This window comes from Ambystoma mexicanum, chromosome 3p (assembly GCF_040938575.1).
Source record: "Ambystoma mexicanum isolate Mex_15411 chromosome 3p, UKY_AmexF1_1, whole genome shotgun sequence".
NCBI classification, from domain to species: Eukaryota; Metazoa; Chordata; class Amphibia; order Caudata; family Ambystomatidae; genus Ambystoma; species Ambystoma mexicanum.
The window spans coordinates 1226587652-1226602765 of record NC_090925.1 but is presented as its reverse complement, the minus strand read 5'-3'; the positions used below and the strand labels follow the sequence as shown (position 1 = coordinate 1226602765).

Genomic DNA, 15114 nt, shown 5'->3' with positions numbered 1-15114 from the left:
TTCATGCTAGTCAGTGACAGCCCACCAAAAAAATTATATATAGAGATGGTGCAGTACAAGCCAACATAACATGTGCAATAGTCCTTAATAGACAAGTTTACTGTCGTACATATTTCAGGTTACTGATTAAAGAGAAGGAATGTGTTTTTGTAATACCACAGATGCGCTCCAAAATATGGGAAAATGGAAATTTGTCTCAGGAAAGTGTTCCTGTATTCTGAATAACAACTAAAACAAATGTGTAAAAATTCAGATGCTAAAACATGTATATGCACTCTTGCAGCCACCAACGACCCTCAAAACCAAGGTATATACATTTAAATGGCAGCCCTTAAATGCATCAGTGGAAAAACTGAAAGCAATAAGGTATCGCACAAAACAACACAAAACCAAATCAAACGAAACCTCAAAACATTACATTAAACAAGAAACAGTAGATATGGGATGTCTAGAGTGGTCAGTGACATGTGCTGTGCCTATACAAATTCCAGAGTGATTTATGACAGAGCAAGGGACCTGACCTGCCATTGAGACCCTTCTCAACCTGTGGTAGATGGCCTACCAGGGTGTTTGCCAAAGCCAGTCCTGTCTCCTCTACATGTGCCTCGCTACAATTGCAGAGTACAACTTTTGACCATCCCATACATGCTGTACAACATGACCAGTGTACACTCTCTTAACTTTCAGGTGGCCGAGACCAGAATTCCCTGAGTCAGTGAACTGAACATACAGCTCACCAGCGAGAGAGGCAGTGGTAATCATCAAGTAAGTGGTTAATCGCTCAAGGCAGGCCGGCAATCCAGGTGCTCATCCAACACAGAATACGAACTATGGAAGAGACTTGTGTAGCAAGGCACCATTCTGAGACACCGCTGGACTCTCTTTTGAAAGCGTGGCACCATTCTGAGAAACCGGTGGACTCTCTTTCAAAAAAAGGGGCAGGGCTTAGTTGTTACTTTATTGTTTCCCATCCGAGTAACCGAGCCCCTGGGAGACAGCAATGTAGTGATAGGCCTGGGGAGCCAGTTAATGGAAGTTGGCAGAAGAGGATAAAAGGGGATAGGACAAATAGGGGAGTCTGGGTTGTTCAGGCGAGTTTAATGGCAGAAAAGGGCAGATCGAGATACCAGTAGGAGGAAAACGGTAGAGTGGAGAATTACAGAGTGTGTGTGCAAGGTGAGGTATTGGCTGGTGAGATAAAGTGGCCCTTAGGTGAAAGACGGCGTGTATGGTAAATGAAGAGGGTGACTGAGGTTAAGTTCAAGAGTAGAGGGAGTGAGTATGGTGAATAAGCGTGTTAAAGGAGGGTGACCGTGAGAGAAGGAGGGGTGGAGTGAAGCGAGGAGGGCGAGTAGAGAGTAGTTGGAGAGAGGGGAGTAGAGAGTAGTAGGAAGAGGCTGTAGTGGTAGGAGGAGAGAGTAGCGGGTGGAGAGTAGAGAAAAGTAGAATGAGGGAGAGAAGGAGGAGATTGGGGGAAGGAAATGGAGGAGAGTGGTGTTAGGGAGAATTCTCTGTTAAGGCTAATTTCTCAAACCTAGTGAGTCCCCCAGCAGCTTTGCTGGATTTTTGGGGTTTATTTTTTTCTCCTGCTAAGAGTGAGACTCTTTTTCTCCCACTCTTAGGCATGATTTGAGAATGTCCTTTGACTTTGTAATGTGTTTTATGGGCTATGGGGTCTTTTACTCCATCGGCTTCATGTGTTTTTAGTTATGTGTGTTACACAGCACCCTCAGTGCAGTAACACAGGGGTGTCATAGTGACCCCCAAACATAGACTCCATACCCTGGGACTGACTACTGTGTCCCAGGGCATGTAAAGTCACCATTGACTTTACTAGTCTTAAATTGTGAACAGACCAGTACAAACCATCATATTGTGCAGTACAAACCATCATTTTGTGGAAGTACTGGTAGGGGTAATTAGATTGCCCCTGGGTCTGTTTTTCGAGGGGGGCATTGTGCAGTCCCCCCTCGTCGAGTTTCTGGCTGGTGGCAGTGGTTACCACACGAAATATTCCCCCGGAATATTTTCCTATGGGATTTTCCCATTCATTTTAAACACACCACTTTTTTGGTGCAATGTTAAAGATACCGCCGGGTTATTTATTTAATATTTATTCCCCGGTTGGGTCTTTTTGCCAGGACTCGGTTTTAAAAGGGCGTTTGTGTTCGCCTCTGTAAACTCCAACCCAAGTCGAGCCCTTTGTTCCACTTTTGGCGGGCTTCTGCACAGAAGCCTCCAAAAGTGGTGCCACTCTGTCTGGGTCTACAGGATGGGTGGGAGGGGGAAATAGGCACCCTGGACTGAGTTGCCTCAGGCAACTCAAGTCGCACTCTTGTGTGATTGGCCCAGTGGTGAGCCGCCCGGCTCACCACTTAACATGTTTGAGTGACAGCTAGGACTGATGAATGGGGGTTTTCTGCATAAAAGCAGGGCTTTGGGGACTGGAACTTGAGAAGTCGCCACAGGACCTAAAGAATCTGAAGAGGGAGAAGCTGAGCCGACCTGCAATGACAACACCACAGGTGGAGCCCTGCTGAACCTACTCACCACTTCCCAACGACAGAGAAGATCTTCTTCCTGGAGAGTCCTCTTCCTTTGAACTGGTGCGGTTAACCAGTTCGCCCTCTTTTCACCTTCCTGGATCGTCTCGTGGTCGAATCGCCCGTGCCAATCACCCCGGCGGCCGGATAGCCACACTTCACCACTACCGCGAATAAAAGGGTAGTACCTTTTAACCGAGAAACTCTGCGGCTGGTTTCTTCCCTGGCAATGCAGCGACCTCCAGCTTTCCTCCACGTCGAGATCTTCTCTTTCCCTGGACGAAGCACTGACTTGCACCCGCTGCCAGGAACAACTGCCCCCGCTGGTGCTTTCTCACCATTTCAGGTACTGTGTCCCGCCTGGTCCACCTTGCAACAGACTGTTCAAGGTGTCCCGTAAATCCTTGACTCTCTAGCATGGGGTGACCTGGGACCTGTTAACTAACTTTTCTGAACTGATCCAACTCCTTTTTCAACTATCTGCAAAGACTTTTAAAGTGTACTTCAACTGTGTGATCTTAGGGCACATTCCGCCTTGCTCTCTCCAAGAGTGGGCCTGGCCTATGAACTTTCTTTCTCTACAGTAGACTCTGCCTTTCTTGACTTGCTGTGGTTCTTTTAAAAGTGTTGGTATTGTGTGCTTTCCTAATTCTGCCTTTTCCCTCCCTTTTTAAATAATTATTGGAGTGCCATCTTGGTTAAGCACTCACCTCTGTATTGATAATATGTGGTGTTCTTTTCCTAAGACTTGTCCAATAATTAATCAGGGAGGTGTATATATTTCTAGTGACTGTGTTTGAACCTGCTTGACATATTAGTGCCAGTGTATTTTTACAAGTGTGTTTTTAAATAAATAATTATATACTTTTATACCCAAGCTCTGATCAGTGTTTGCTTGTGCTACTGTATTTTTGTACCTAATGTGTATACTCTATATACTGCCTAACTCTTCTTGAGAGAAGTCTGACTGCTCAGCCACAGCTACCAGGTAAATCTGGGTGATACAGACTGCTACCAATTAAGGTTACTGCAAACACCTGTAGTCTTAAACTTTGTGCAGTGGTCCCTAAGGGAACTGCACAGGTTTCTGCCTAACAAGCGTGAGGAAGGGAAGAGAGTGGGAGGAAGGGAAGGCAGGAGGGTGTGAGAAAGGGAAAGGAAAGAAAGAACATCAGGGTGAGGAGTTCAAGGAGCATCAGAGGTAAGGACTGAGTGAGACCCGGGTGGGTAGAAGATACCACTTCCTGATATCATTCTTTTTGTGGCACCCCAGGTTAGGATCCACTTAGAAGACCCCATAGGGAGTAAGAAAGATGACACGGTTGCCTTCATGTCTTTACCAGACAGTACTGGTTACCAATCTCCAGTAACCATGTTGGGGTTTAGGGAAGAGTGGGCTAGGGTGGCGAGAGACCAGAGGAAGACACGAGAGAGAGAGAAGGACAACCCTAAGTTGTTTCCTATTACAATACCTAATAAAAACCCTTTGTCTTCAAGAGTTGGTGTGTTCTTGAGGTCATCTGTGACAGATTTCAGCAAATTGACCGAGTGTTTCAAGACTCTTTCGTGGAAACGTTTTTTTTGTGGACTCTAACTTGCTGATGCCAGTTGATACGACAGGCTTACATTTGCATTCCAGCTTTATGACACACAATCGTTTGAGTCCACAAAAATTGACTTTTGAAAATCTAGTTGTGGAAGCACTCTAAATTTTAGAGCAGAACATACATTTTACCATGTAACCTGACTAAAGATGAGGCTTCAGCCCTCAAAGCCCTATCACCAAATAATGATTTAACCATAAAGCCAGCAAATAAGGGCGGACTACTAACTTAATGGACACTGACAAATATGATGCAGAAATCTTGACAAATGGAAATCACTGGAATTCATTGCTCCCAGATAAAGATCTCCGAAAATACATCAACCTAGAATCACATATCACAATGCAACAACAATAAGAAACATAGTGATTCCTACTTCTATGAAAAAAGATGAATACATGTTTAAAGAAACATCGTTACATCCAAGCAATGTGGCAATGTCAAATGCAAAAGTTGAAAAATCGGTTATCAAATGATGGACCAAATCAAAGAAATACAACTGCCTAACCAAATAAACTACACAATTCACAAATATGTAAATTGTAACACTAGATACGTATTGTATTAGATTCAATGTATGTGCCAGCACAAATGTACAGGAAGTGCTACTGCAGCAATCAAGAACAAAGGTGCCAAATACCCAATTGGCTAGAAAACCATAAAAACAAAGAAGTTATGAACAACAAATGCACAGGAATAGAACAAGTGAGGCTGCCCTTCAGAGGTGGAAACGGAGAACTATTATTACAACAATAGGAGGCAAAGTGGATTTATAAAATGGACACTTGCAATGCTCGTTTGAAACAGGACAGTGATATCTATGTATTTGTGTTATGTTAAAGGTTCATGTACCGTGCACTGCTGCCACCTGCATGGTTCTCTTGGCGTTCTGGCAGATTGCAATGCAACGAGGGTGGTGGGATTTGTTAGTCAGATTAAGCGACAGAAGAGCAAGAGAGCTGTGATGTGCTGTTGGCAGCTTCAGTTCGGAGAAACTGGACACGGAGCGTAGGTGCATATTCGGTTGGTAGGCGTCATGTGGTGTTGAGGTGATATTCTGTATGGTTTGTTTCCTTGTCAGGGTTTTGTGAAGTGCATGCATTTTGTGGTGCTGTAGAGGTATGGTTATGTTTAGTTCATAGTTTAAGGGTGTATGCAGATGGATGAGTTTTTAGTATGGCTAGTTAGTGGCAATACATTTCCTACCCCCGACATTCTGACTAAATGCGACCCATTGCCCTTCCCCCGATATTCATGGTAAATTTCACAATCTGTTTCAGTGTGATGCATGGCTAATGTTCACAATTTAAGTGAGACGCATTGTTAATCTTCACAATTTTATCTAAATGGGACGCACGGCTAATCTTCACAATTCTATCCAAATGCAATGCGTAACTAGTCAATTGCAATTGCTAAGTGCAGAATTTTGCTATCTTACACAAATAGGCTAAATGCAACCCATGGCTACTCCACACAATTAGGCTACGTGCAGCGGGGCTATATGGCATTAGGTAATAAGAGTGGAGGGGTTTTACTGGAGTACAGTAATTGCTACACTCCTCGCCCACACCAGGCTTAGCTTATAAGTTGCTGCTGGTTGACTGTGGCAGGCATCCCGGGCAAACACAGAATGGAGCTGCTTCTTCAGAAGCTGCCTTTTGCCTTGTGCCCCCTAGCCGGGGGCAACCCGGGCATGGCTGCCCTGAGAGGATCCTTGATATGGAGAGTTTCCTGGTGGCAAGGATCTACCTGGATGGTCCTTTCCCTGCTGGTGCGAGGCTCGAGTAGCCTAAAAATACGCCACCAGTGGAGAAAAGGCTCTCCTGGTGTTGAAGGGTTTCCTGGTCATGGGACCCATTCACAGACATATCCCGGGCTCGCGGGGTGGGGAGAGAGGTCAGGCAAGAAGAGGGGATGGCATGGGTAGAGAGGGGAAAACAGAGGCCAAAATGGAGGTAAAGAGCAGGTGGGTATGAGACCTGCAGGTGGATGCCTGCAAGGACATTCTTGGAGGGTCCTTTCTCCACTGGTGCAAGGCTTGAGTAGCCTAAACAATATGCCACCAGTGGAGAAAAGGCTCTCCTGGTGTTGCAGAGGTTTCCTGGTCACATGATCCAGTCACTGACCTATCCAGCTCTCATGGGGCAGGGAGGGAGGGTCAGGCAAAAAGAGGGGAAGGCATAGGAATTAAGGGAAAAACAGAGGCTAAAATGGAGGTAAAGGGCAGGCGGGAACAAGCCCTGCAGGCGGATGCCTGCCAGGACCTACCTGGTCCTTATTTGCTGGTGCGAGTCTGGAGTATAGGTAAACTACCCTTGTCCCTCCCACACAAGTGCCCATTTGGTATACAGCATTGGACTTATAAGTAGTGATCTATCTAGCAAATGTAGATTATTATTCTGCTGGTATCCAATTTATGGTCAACATATTCAAAGCTGAACAACATTCCATTTTGGAACGTTTAAGTTCAGCTTTGGCAATTTAATACAGTTATAAAGCACTAGGAAGCTAGGATACATTTTTACAAAATAATACAACAGTGAATTAGGCATACACACAATTTGTCAATAAACAATTACATACATATTTAATAATCACACTTGTAGTATTAAAACATCAACATGTTTGTTTGTGCAGCAGCCTGCTTCCTTGTATTCTGTCTTTTGTCGCAGCATGCAGCGTGGCCACTTCATACACACCCCAAATGGTAGCAAGCTTATAAGTAGGACTGTGTTTCTAACATGGCATGTTCAGAGAAAAAACGGACAAGCAGTGCAAAAATGAGAGAAAGGCACTCATTGCCAGCAACCAATTTCATTATCCAAGGTAAGAAATACATAGCATTTAGGCTGATACATAACCTGTTACTAAATATTTACAAACAAAATTAAGACATTAGCTACTATTAATAAGCTTTCTCTAATAAAGAACAAGTTACTTACCTGTAACTGTTGTTCTCCAGCATGGGTCTGGCATGGATTCACATGCTCATGAGTATTCCCCGTCATCAGGCTGGGAATCCTCGGTAAAGAAAAAAATCAGTATCAGTTTCGTTTCTGATCTGTCTTTCTTAGTAGTAACCAATCACTGGTCTCTGGGTCATACTGCCCCCAGCCAATGACTGCCCTCTCCCTAAGCCCCGCCCCTCGCAACCATCCTCAGATTTGGTAGCACGTAAAGTGGCAGTATGACCAAGTGAAGAGCTGCAGAGGGGTAGGAGGGAGGGTTTGCATGTGAATCCATGCCAGACCCATGCTGGAGAACAACAGTTACAGGTAAGTAACTTGTTCCTTCTCCAGCATGGGGTCTGGCATGGATTCACATGCTCATGAATATAAGAATACATAGCAGTACACACATGCACAACCACGGGAGGTGGCAAAGGCTCAACATTAAGCATTACATAGACTCAACATTAAGCAACTCTTACCTCCTCACCAGGCCCACCTTCAGGCGAACAGGTTGCGCAGCACTGCCTGGCCGACTCTGGACTCCTCCCTGGAACCCCGTTCGATGCAGTAGAATCTCGTGAAGGAGTGCGTCGACCTCCACGTAGCAACCCTGCAGATGTCCAGCAGCGGTACACCAGACAAGAACGCTGTGGTAGCAGCAATCGCTCTGGTCGAATGGGCTCTCGGACGGCCGGGCAACGGTCGGTTTGCCAACAGGTGACAGTGCATGATGCAGCTGGAGAGCCATCTAGAAATGGAAGCCTTCGAGAGAGCCTTCTCTTGGATTACAGGTCCAAAGTTCACAAACAGCTGTGATGTCTTCCGAAAACTCTTCGTCTGGTCCACGTAGAACTTCAGCGCTCTAGCTACATCCAGCGAGTGCAAAGTCCTCTCGGCCGGCGACGAAGGCGACGGGAAGAAAACTGGTAACACCAAGGGATCGTTGAGATGGAAGTCCAACGGCACCTTGGGCATGAAGGAGGGGTGTGTCTTCAGCACCACCCTCGTCTCGTGAAAATTCAAGTATGGAGGCTTGCAGGATAGGGCCTGAATCTCTCCCACGCATCGTGCGGAGGTGATGGCCACAAGGAACGCTGTCTTCCACGACAGGAACTTCAACAGAGCCGAATGCAAAGGCTCGAATGGCGGGCCCATGAACCTGGTCAGCACCACGTTGAGTTCCCACGCCGGGGCTGGAACCTTCACCAGCGGGAACGATCGGAACAGTCCTTTCATGAACTCCTTCACCAGGCGATGAGACCACAGGGATGACGGTCCTGCAGTTCTGGTGTATCGGGAAATCGCTGCCAGATGTATCTTGATGGAAGCATGAGCTAGTCCAGCTTTGGCCAGCGGCAGTAAGTACGTAGCATTTGAGGGGCCGTAATCCGTAGAGGGTTAATCTTCTGTGCACGGCACCAGACAGAGAACCTCTTCCACTTGTGTCCGTAGCACTTGAGAGTGGAGGACGCCCTGGCCTTTGCAAGAACCTCTCTGCAGTCCGCCGGGATATCGTACCCTCCAAAATCTAGTGCTGCAGGAGCCAGGCCTGCAAGTTCAGCGACTCCGGGTTGTGATGAAGGATGGCGCCTCCTTCTCTGGAGAGAGGATCTGCGTCCGTCGACAGTGTTTTGACTGGTGGGGACGCTGAAGTCCAGAAGGCCTGGGAACCAGATCTGCCTCGGCCACGCCGGTGCGACGAGGATCATCCTGCACCAGGACCTCTTGAGCTGGTTGACGAGTCGCAGTAGCAATGGCAACGGAGGGAAAACATACAGGAACAGGCCATCCCAGGGGAACGAGAAAGCATCGCCCATGATCCTCGGCTGGGGAAACCTGCTGGCGAACCTCTGGCACTTGGAGTTCATCGCCGTTGCGAACAGGTCGATCTGGGGTTTGCCCCATCGTTGAAAGAGTCGATCCACTTGATCCTGACGCAGTTCCCACTCGTGGCACGAGTGCAGCTCCCTGCTAGCGAGTCAACGATTGTGTTGTTTGTCCCTGCCAGATGAAACGGTACCAGAAACATTCCCTGGGCAACGGCCTAGTGCCACAGATCCTGGGCTTCCTTGGACAGGGCTGGGGATCTTGTTCCTCCCTCCTTCCGGATGTAGAACATTGTGGTGGTGTTGTCGGTGAAGATCCTCACCACCTTGCCCTTGAGGGACGGGAGAAACGACCTGAGGGCCCAGAACACTGCTCGGAGCTCCAGTATGTTGATGTGGAGCGACCTCTCCTCCGGGAGCCAGAGGCCTCTCACGTGAAGATCTCCAGTGTGCGCTCCCCACCCCTCCAGGGAGGCATCCGTCGTCACTGTCACCTGGTGTGCTGGGGTCTGAAAGTCTGTGCCCGCCGCGAGATGCGCCGGGTGCCCCACCACTGAATTGCTTGGCGGAATACCTCGTTGAGCGAGATCTTGTCCTCGAAGCTGCCCGTCGCTTGCATCCAACGGGCGTCGAGGAACTCCTGTAGAGGGCGCATCCGAAGCCTGCACAGGCGCACCAGGTAGATGCATCAGGACATCATCCCGAGAAGGGACTTGATGGACCTCACCCTGGCCACGTCCGTGGCCAGCAGACGCTGCACCTTGCCCAGGATGGCCTTCGTCCTTTCCTCCGACGGCGAGGCAAATCGCGCTACTGTATCGAGCATGTCTCCCAGAAACAGTGCGACCAGTGGGATTTGGGGAAGTTGTTGGAGAATCCCAAGTCCGTGAGCAGCCGGACGGTCTTCGCTGTGTGTTCGACGGCGAGTTCCCTTTTTCTTGCTCGGATGAGGCAATCGTCCAGGTAGGGGTAGACGTGGATTCCCTGCAGGCGCAGCAGTGCCGCCACTGGTGCTAGGCACTTGGTGAATACCCTGGGCGCCGACTTCAATCCGAATGGGAGGGCCTTGAACTGGTAGTGCCGTCCCTGGACCACTAACCTGAGAAACATTCATTGTCCTTTTAGTATGGGGATGTAAATGTACGCATCCTCCAAATCCAACAACGATAGGAAGTCGCCTTCCTCCAGCTGGCCCAGCACGTGCTGGAGGTTGACCGACCGGAACTTCTGTGCCTTGATGTATCTGTTTAGTCGACGAAGGTCCAGGAGGGAACGCCATCCTCCTGTCTTCTTTCTGACGAGGAAGTATCTTCAGTATACTCCGGAGCCCCGGAGCCTCTTTGGGACGAGCTCGATGGCTCCTTTCTTGAGCATCGCCCTTACCTCTAACAGCATTTGAGGGATGTGGTTTTCCTTCCTGGCCATGGGAGGAATTCGGGGGCACTTCTTTAGATATTCCAGAGTGTGCCCATGGGCCAGGGCATCCAGCACCCAACGGTCGGTGGAGATGGACTCCCACACGCTGACAAACTTCGTCAGCCGGACTCCCACCAGGGTGCTTCAGTGGGGGCCCGACGCAACGACCGGTTCAGTCTTGCTTGGAAGCAGCCTTGCCGCCTTGGCCTCCCTGGTGACGACAGCAAGATCCACCTGACTTGCCTCGTCCCCTGTAAGCTTCTTGTGACGGACCGCCTGATGGTACGTCGAGGAGCCACCGCCGAATCCTTTTGAGGCCCCTTGCTTGCCTCCGGTGTTCCGAAAGGGCGGCCGCCGTTGCTGCAGAACCCCTAAGGCCCGAGCCGTCTCTGTGTCGGTCTTGATGGCATGCAGTGACTCATCCACTGTCTTTCCAAACAGATTGTTCCCGTCGTAGGGCATGTCCAAAACCTTGGCTTGCACGTCTTGGCGGAAATCCGTCGCCTTAAGCCACCCCCACCGTCTAAGGCAAATGGCGTTGCCCAACTGGCAGAAGCCGGTGTGGGCAATGTCCGTGGCTACCGTTATGGCGTGGTCCGACGCCACCTCGCCTTCCTGAAGGATCGCCAGGGCCTCTGCCCTCTTGTCGTCCGGTAGGAAGTCCAACAAGGGGGCGATCTTGTACCACAATTCCCTGTCGTAGCGGGCCACAATCACTAGGGCGTTGGCCGCCTTAATCGTCGTCGCCGCCGACGAGAGGAACTCGCCGTCTCATGGCGTCCAGTGTCTTTCCCTCGCCGGCCGGTGGGGAAGTTGAAGATGAAGCCGATGCCCCCTGCTTTCTTCTTGGCCGCTGCCGAGACGACCGAATCCGGGGTCGGCTGTGCCCTCAGGCACAAGGGGGTGGCATCGGGGACCCGGTACTTCTTCTCGTACCGGTCCCTCTTGGCAGGCGATGTGGACGGGTTCTTCAGAAGCGCAAGTCCATCGTCCCAGATGTCATCGAGCAGCGGCACCGCGAGAACCGTCTTCCTCTTGGCCTCGCGCCATTGGTAGAGGAAGCCTTCCTTCTTCTGCTCTTCAGGGCAGAGCTGGAAAAGCTCGGATGCCCTGGCAATCATGGCGTGGAAGGAGCCAATTTCGTCGGGTGGGGAGGCCTGAGGAATCGGTGATGGGAGATCCGTCCCGTCGTCACCACCGTCGTCATCCGTCCCCGTCATGGCCGTATCTGATCCCATGTCATCCCCAGGGACAGGGGACAGGGACAAGGCTGAGAGGGCCGTGAGGGCTAAAAAGGTGGAGCCGGATGAATCCTCCTCCTCTTGTTTGGAGGGCTTCCCGACGGGCCCGGCTCTGGGTCATCCGTCGCGGGTAGAGGCAATCTCGGCCTTATCTCTGTGCATAAGGATTGCCACCAAAATGGCCGCCGAGTTGTCCTGCAGCTCAGGCTGCGACGGGCGCGATGGTTCCTCCACTGGAACCTCGTCGGCGCCACCCTCACTCTCGTCGTCCTCCTCGTCAGGATCCTTCCTGTGGGACCGGGCCTCCTCAACGTTCTTGTCACAGCCCTCCAAGACTTCAACCAGCTCCTCCTCGGAGGCTGTGTCCGTGTCCGTAATGGCCACCGCCCCACCCCCCTCTTTTTCCACCGGGGTCTTCACGGAGGTCTTCTCGATGGGCTGAAAAGAGGATTCCCTCTGTGGTGACAGGAAAACTCTGTGCCCGAGGTCGCCTCCACTGGGGTAGCCTCCACAGGCTATGCCAGGGCCGTAGCAACTTCCTCGATAGAGGCCTTAGCCGGGTGAATCAAGGCCTTCACCACCTTGTGCGTGCCTGCAGCCTTCACCTTGGGGGGAGGGTCACCGCCTCGCTCCCCCTCGGCTGGTTCCTTCGAGATCGACCGGGGCCTCTCCAGAAGCTTAGCCGGGTTCTCAGATTTCCTCTTCCCCGAGCCAGAGTGTTGGCTCGTGGTTGATGGCGCCGGTGAGGATGCGCCCTGCCTGGCAGCCGAGGAGCCTGACCGTTCTGCGCTCCCGGTGCCCGCGGACTTCCGGTGCTTTGCCTTCTGTTGGGCCCCTGTCGCCGGGGTACCCTCACAGGACTTAGAAGACCGCTCGGACTTCTTCTTCTCACCTGACGGGCTCTTGCCTTCCAGCCAGTTGGCGAGACGGGTCCGATGATCCCTCATATTCCGGTCCGACATGTTCATGCAAAACGCACAGTCCTTCTCCACATGCGTTTTGTCTTGGAGGCAGTAGAGGCATCTCGAATGCTCGTCCTCCTTGAACACATTCTGCAACTTGCATCCAGGGCAGTTCCTGAACAGCTTGTATGCGGGTTTCGAGCTTCCCTTTTCCTGCGCGATGTCCACGAGGTAAGCCTCAGAAACTTCTGGAATCCTCCAAGAAGCGTAACTCGACGAAAACTCGACGAAAACTTCACCCTTGAGGGGCATAGAAAATTCCCCGTTGATCAGAAGTAGAAACGGTGGAGCTTGAGGCCCGATTTAACCGAAAAATGAGATAAATCTCTTTGAAAAAGCGCAAAACGCAATAAAAAGCTCAAGTGCTATAGCACGAGGACTCCCAACAATTGAACGTGCAGTAAAAATCTGAGGATGGCTGCCAGGATGGCTGCCAGGGCGGGGCTTAGGGAGAGGGCAGTCATTGGCTGGGGGCAGTATGACCCAGAGACCAGTGATTGGTTACTACTAAGAAAGACAGATCAGAAACGAAACTGATACTGATTTATTCTTTACTGAGGATTCCCAGCCTGACGACGGGGAATATTCATGAGCATGTGAATCCATGCCAGACCCCATGCTGGAGAAAAGCTATGAGTTCAAGTTGTAACTAGCCATTACCAATACATTTGGCTGATACAGCATATAATAGTATGTTGCACAATTGATCATTTATTAATTACAGTCAAATTATTTTATTAGACTAATAGTACATTATCTAACTGTCAGACGGGCTCCTGTCACAAATACCCACACTGACTCCCAAAGTAGTTCCAAGGGTATTTATTGGATCTTCACAAATAGTTTGGTACAGGGGTTCCCTGAGGAAACGTTACGGCCTACCCAGGTCTTAGGGAAGTTGGGTGCTAGGTCTTCCCTGTCTATGTCGACTTCCCCTGCCTTTCCCTCCTGCCTAGCCCATGTGTCCTTAACAGGGATGTTAGTCACTATCGGATCGGCAACCCCCTGATCTGTCTTTTGTTTACCTTGATCTATTGGTGTTTTCCAAAGATGACAGTTGACTAACTCACTGGGGATTGTCTATCTTTCCCCAACACATCCTGCTTAGTGTTCTAGGATGTTAGGGATGGTGCTTCCTTTCACCCTATATCACTGTCATTGCTCTCACGCCGCTCGTACCTGACCCTTCGCTATACTGGTTTCTAAGATGTTCTCCTACGTCCTGTTGTCCCTCCGGTCTCAAACTCTGTTTCCAACCTTCACCCTTAGATGTTACAGCACTCTCTGCTCTTCTACCTCCAACTACCACTCTACTACCAATACCTCTGCTACTATATCCTTCCTTACGCCTTACCACTATTCTACCTTCTACTCCCACCCTGCTGTTACCACTACTTCTACACTAACACCTTTCTGCTGTTGCTTCTACTCCTATTATCATTAATACTCTCACCTACTCTCTCACTCCCGCTACCATCACCTCTGCTATTGTCGCTATCACTAACGCTCACTGCCATCCCCTACTACAAACTACCAATTCCATCTCCCACTACCACTCTACTCTTCACACAACTACCACTACCTCCACTACCCTGCTACTCTTATTCTAACTCTACTCCTCACACTCCTCCACTCTCACATACAATCACTCCACAGGACCTTCTTGCCAATAACCTCCACGCTCTCATACTATAGTCTCTTGGGCATCCTGCTGCGGCTCCAGTTCTCACCCAACTAGCCCACACCGCACACTCACCAAGCTGTTCTTTAAATAGCATACACCCTACCTGGATTGGCCCACTTACATTGTCCAATAGCTTACCTGGCTGATGGGGTGTAACAGGGCAAGCCTATGTGAAGCGCTCAAAATGGGCATGAAAAGCCTGCCCCCTTTCCACCATGCTGCAGGCTGTGTTTCTAACTTGGGCCATGCAATAGCCATTGGGAATCCTTGTTAGCCCTTGCAGCGCTGAACCCTGAGCCACCAATGCCTTGTTACCCATTCTGATAGGCCTCTTTCCTGCCCTGGTATCCCTGGTGAGATAATTGATTGGTGTCCTTTGCAGTGGTTCAAGCAGACGCTGTCTTTGTCCCAGGACACTGCATCAGCTCTCAGAGCCTCTGCGGAGTCCATTTCCTGCAGTGGTCCATGTTGCCATGCTCCAGGCATCCCGCGGTGAGATTTCACTGTCACGCTGCGGCAGTCTGAACAGCGTTAGCTCACCCCCTCTTCCTTTCTCCCAATGGCATTGGTGGCTCCTGCTTCAGCACTGCAATCTTTTCTGCAGGTAAGGAGGAGTGGGCCCACACCCAGGCACTGCAAAGAGAGCAGGGGTCGGGTTCCCCCATCCCGCCCCTGACAGGGCCTAAATGTTGGTCCTGTCACATAACATAAATTAATATATAATGAATCATGCTAAATATACTAAAACTATTTAGCTCGGAACTCATATTTTAGTAAATCATTCTGCAATTAATATTGTATGAAAAACAAATCAATACACTCTTGTGATGTTGGCAGTTAACATGTGTACTATACATAACTTGCATAACTTACTTTGCACACAACTA

The 15114-nt window shown here is 49.9% G+C and overlaps 1 protein-coding gene across 1 annotated transcript in view; it reads right to left on the bottom strand.

The window, feature by feature from the left end:
- Positions 1 to 15114, bottom strand: part of RUFY1 (RUN and FYVE domain containing 1) — a 1926102-nt gene that overhangs the window by 551852 nt on the left and 1359136 nt on the right. The gene's annotated exons all lie outside the window — the stretch shown is intronic.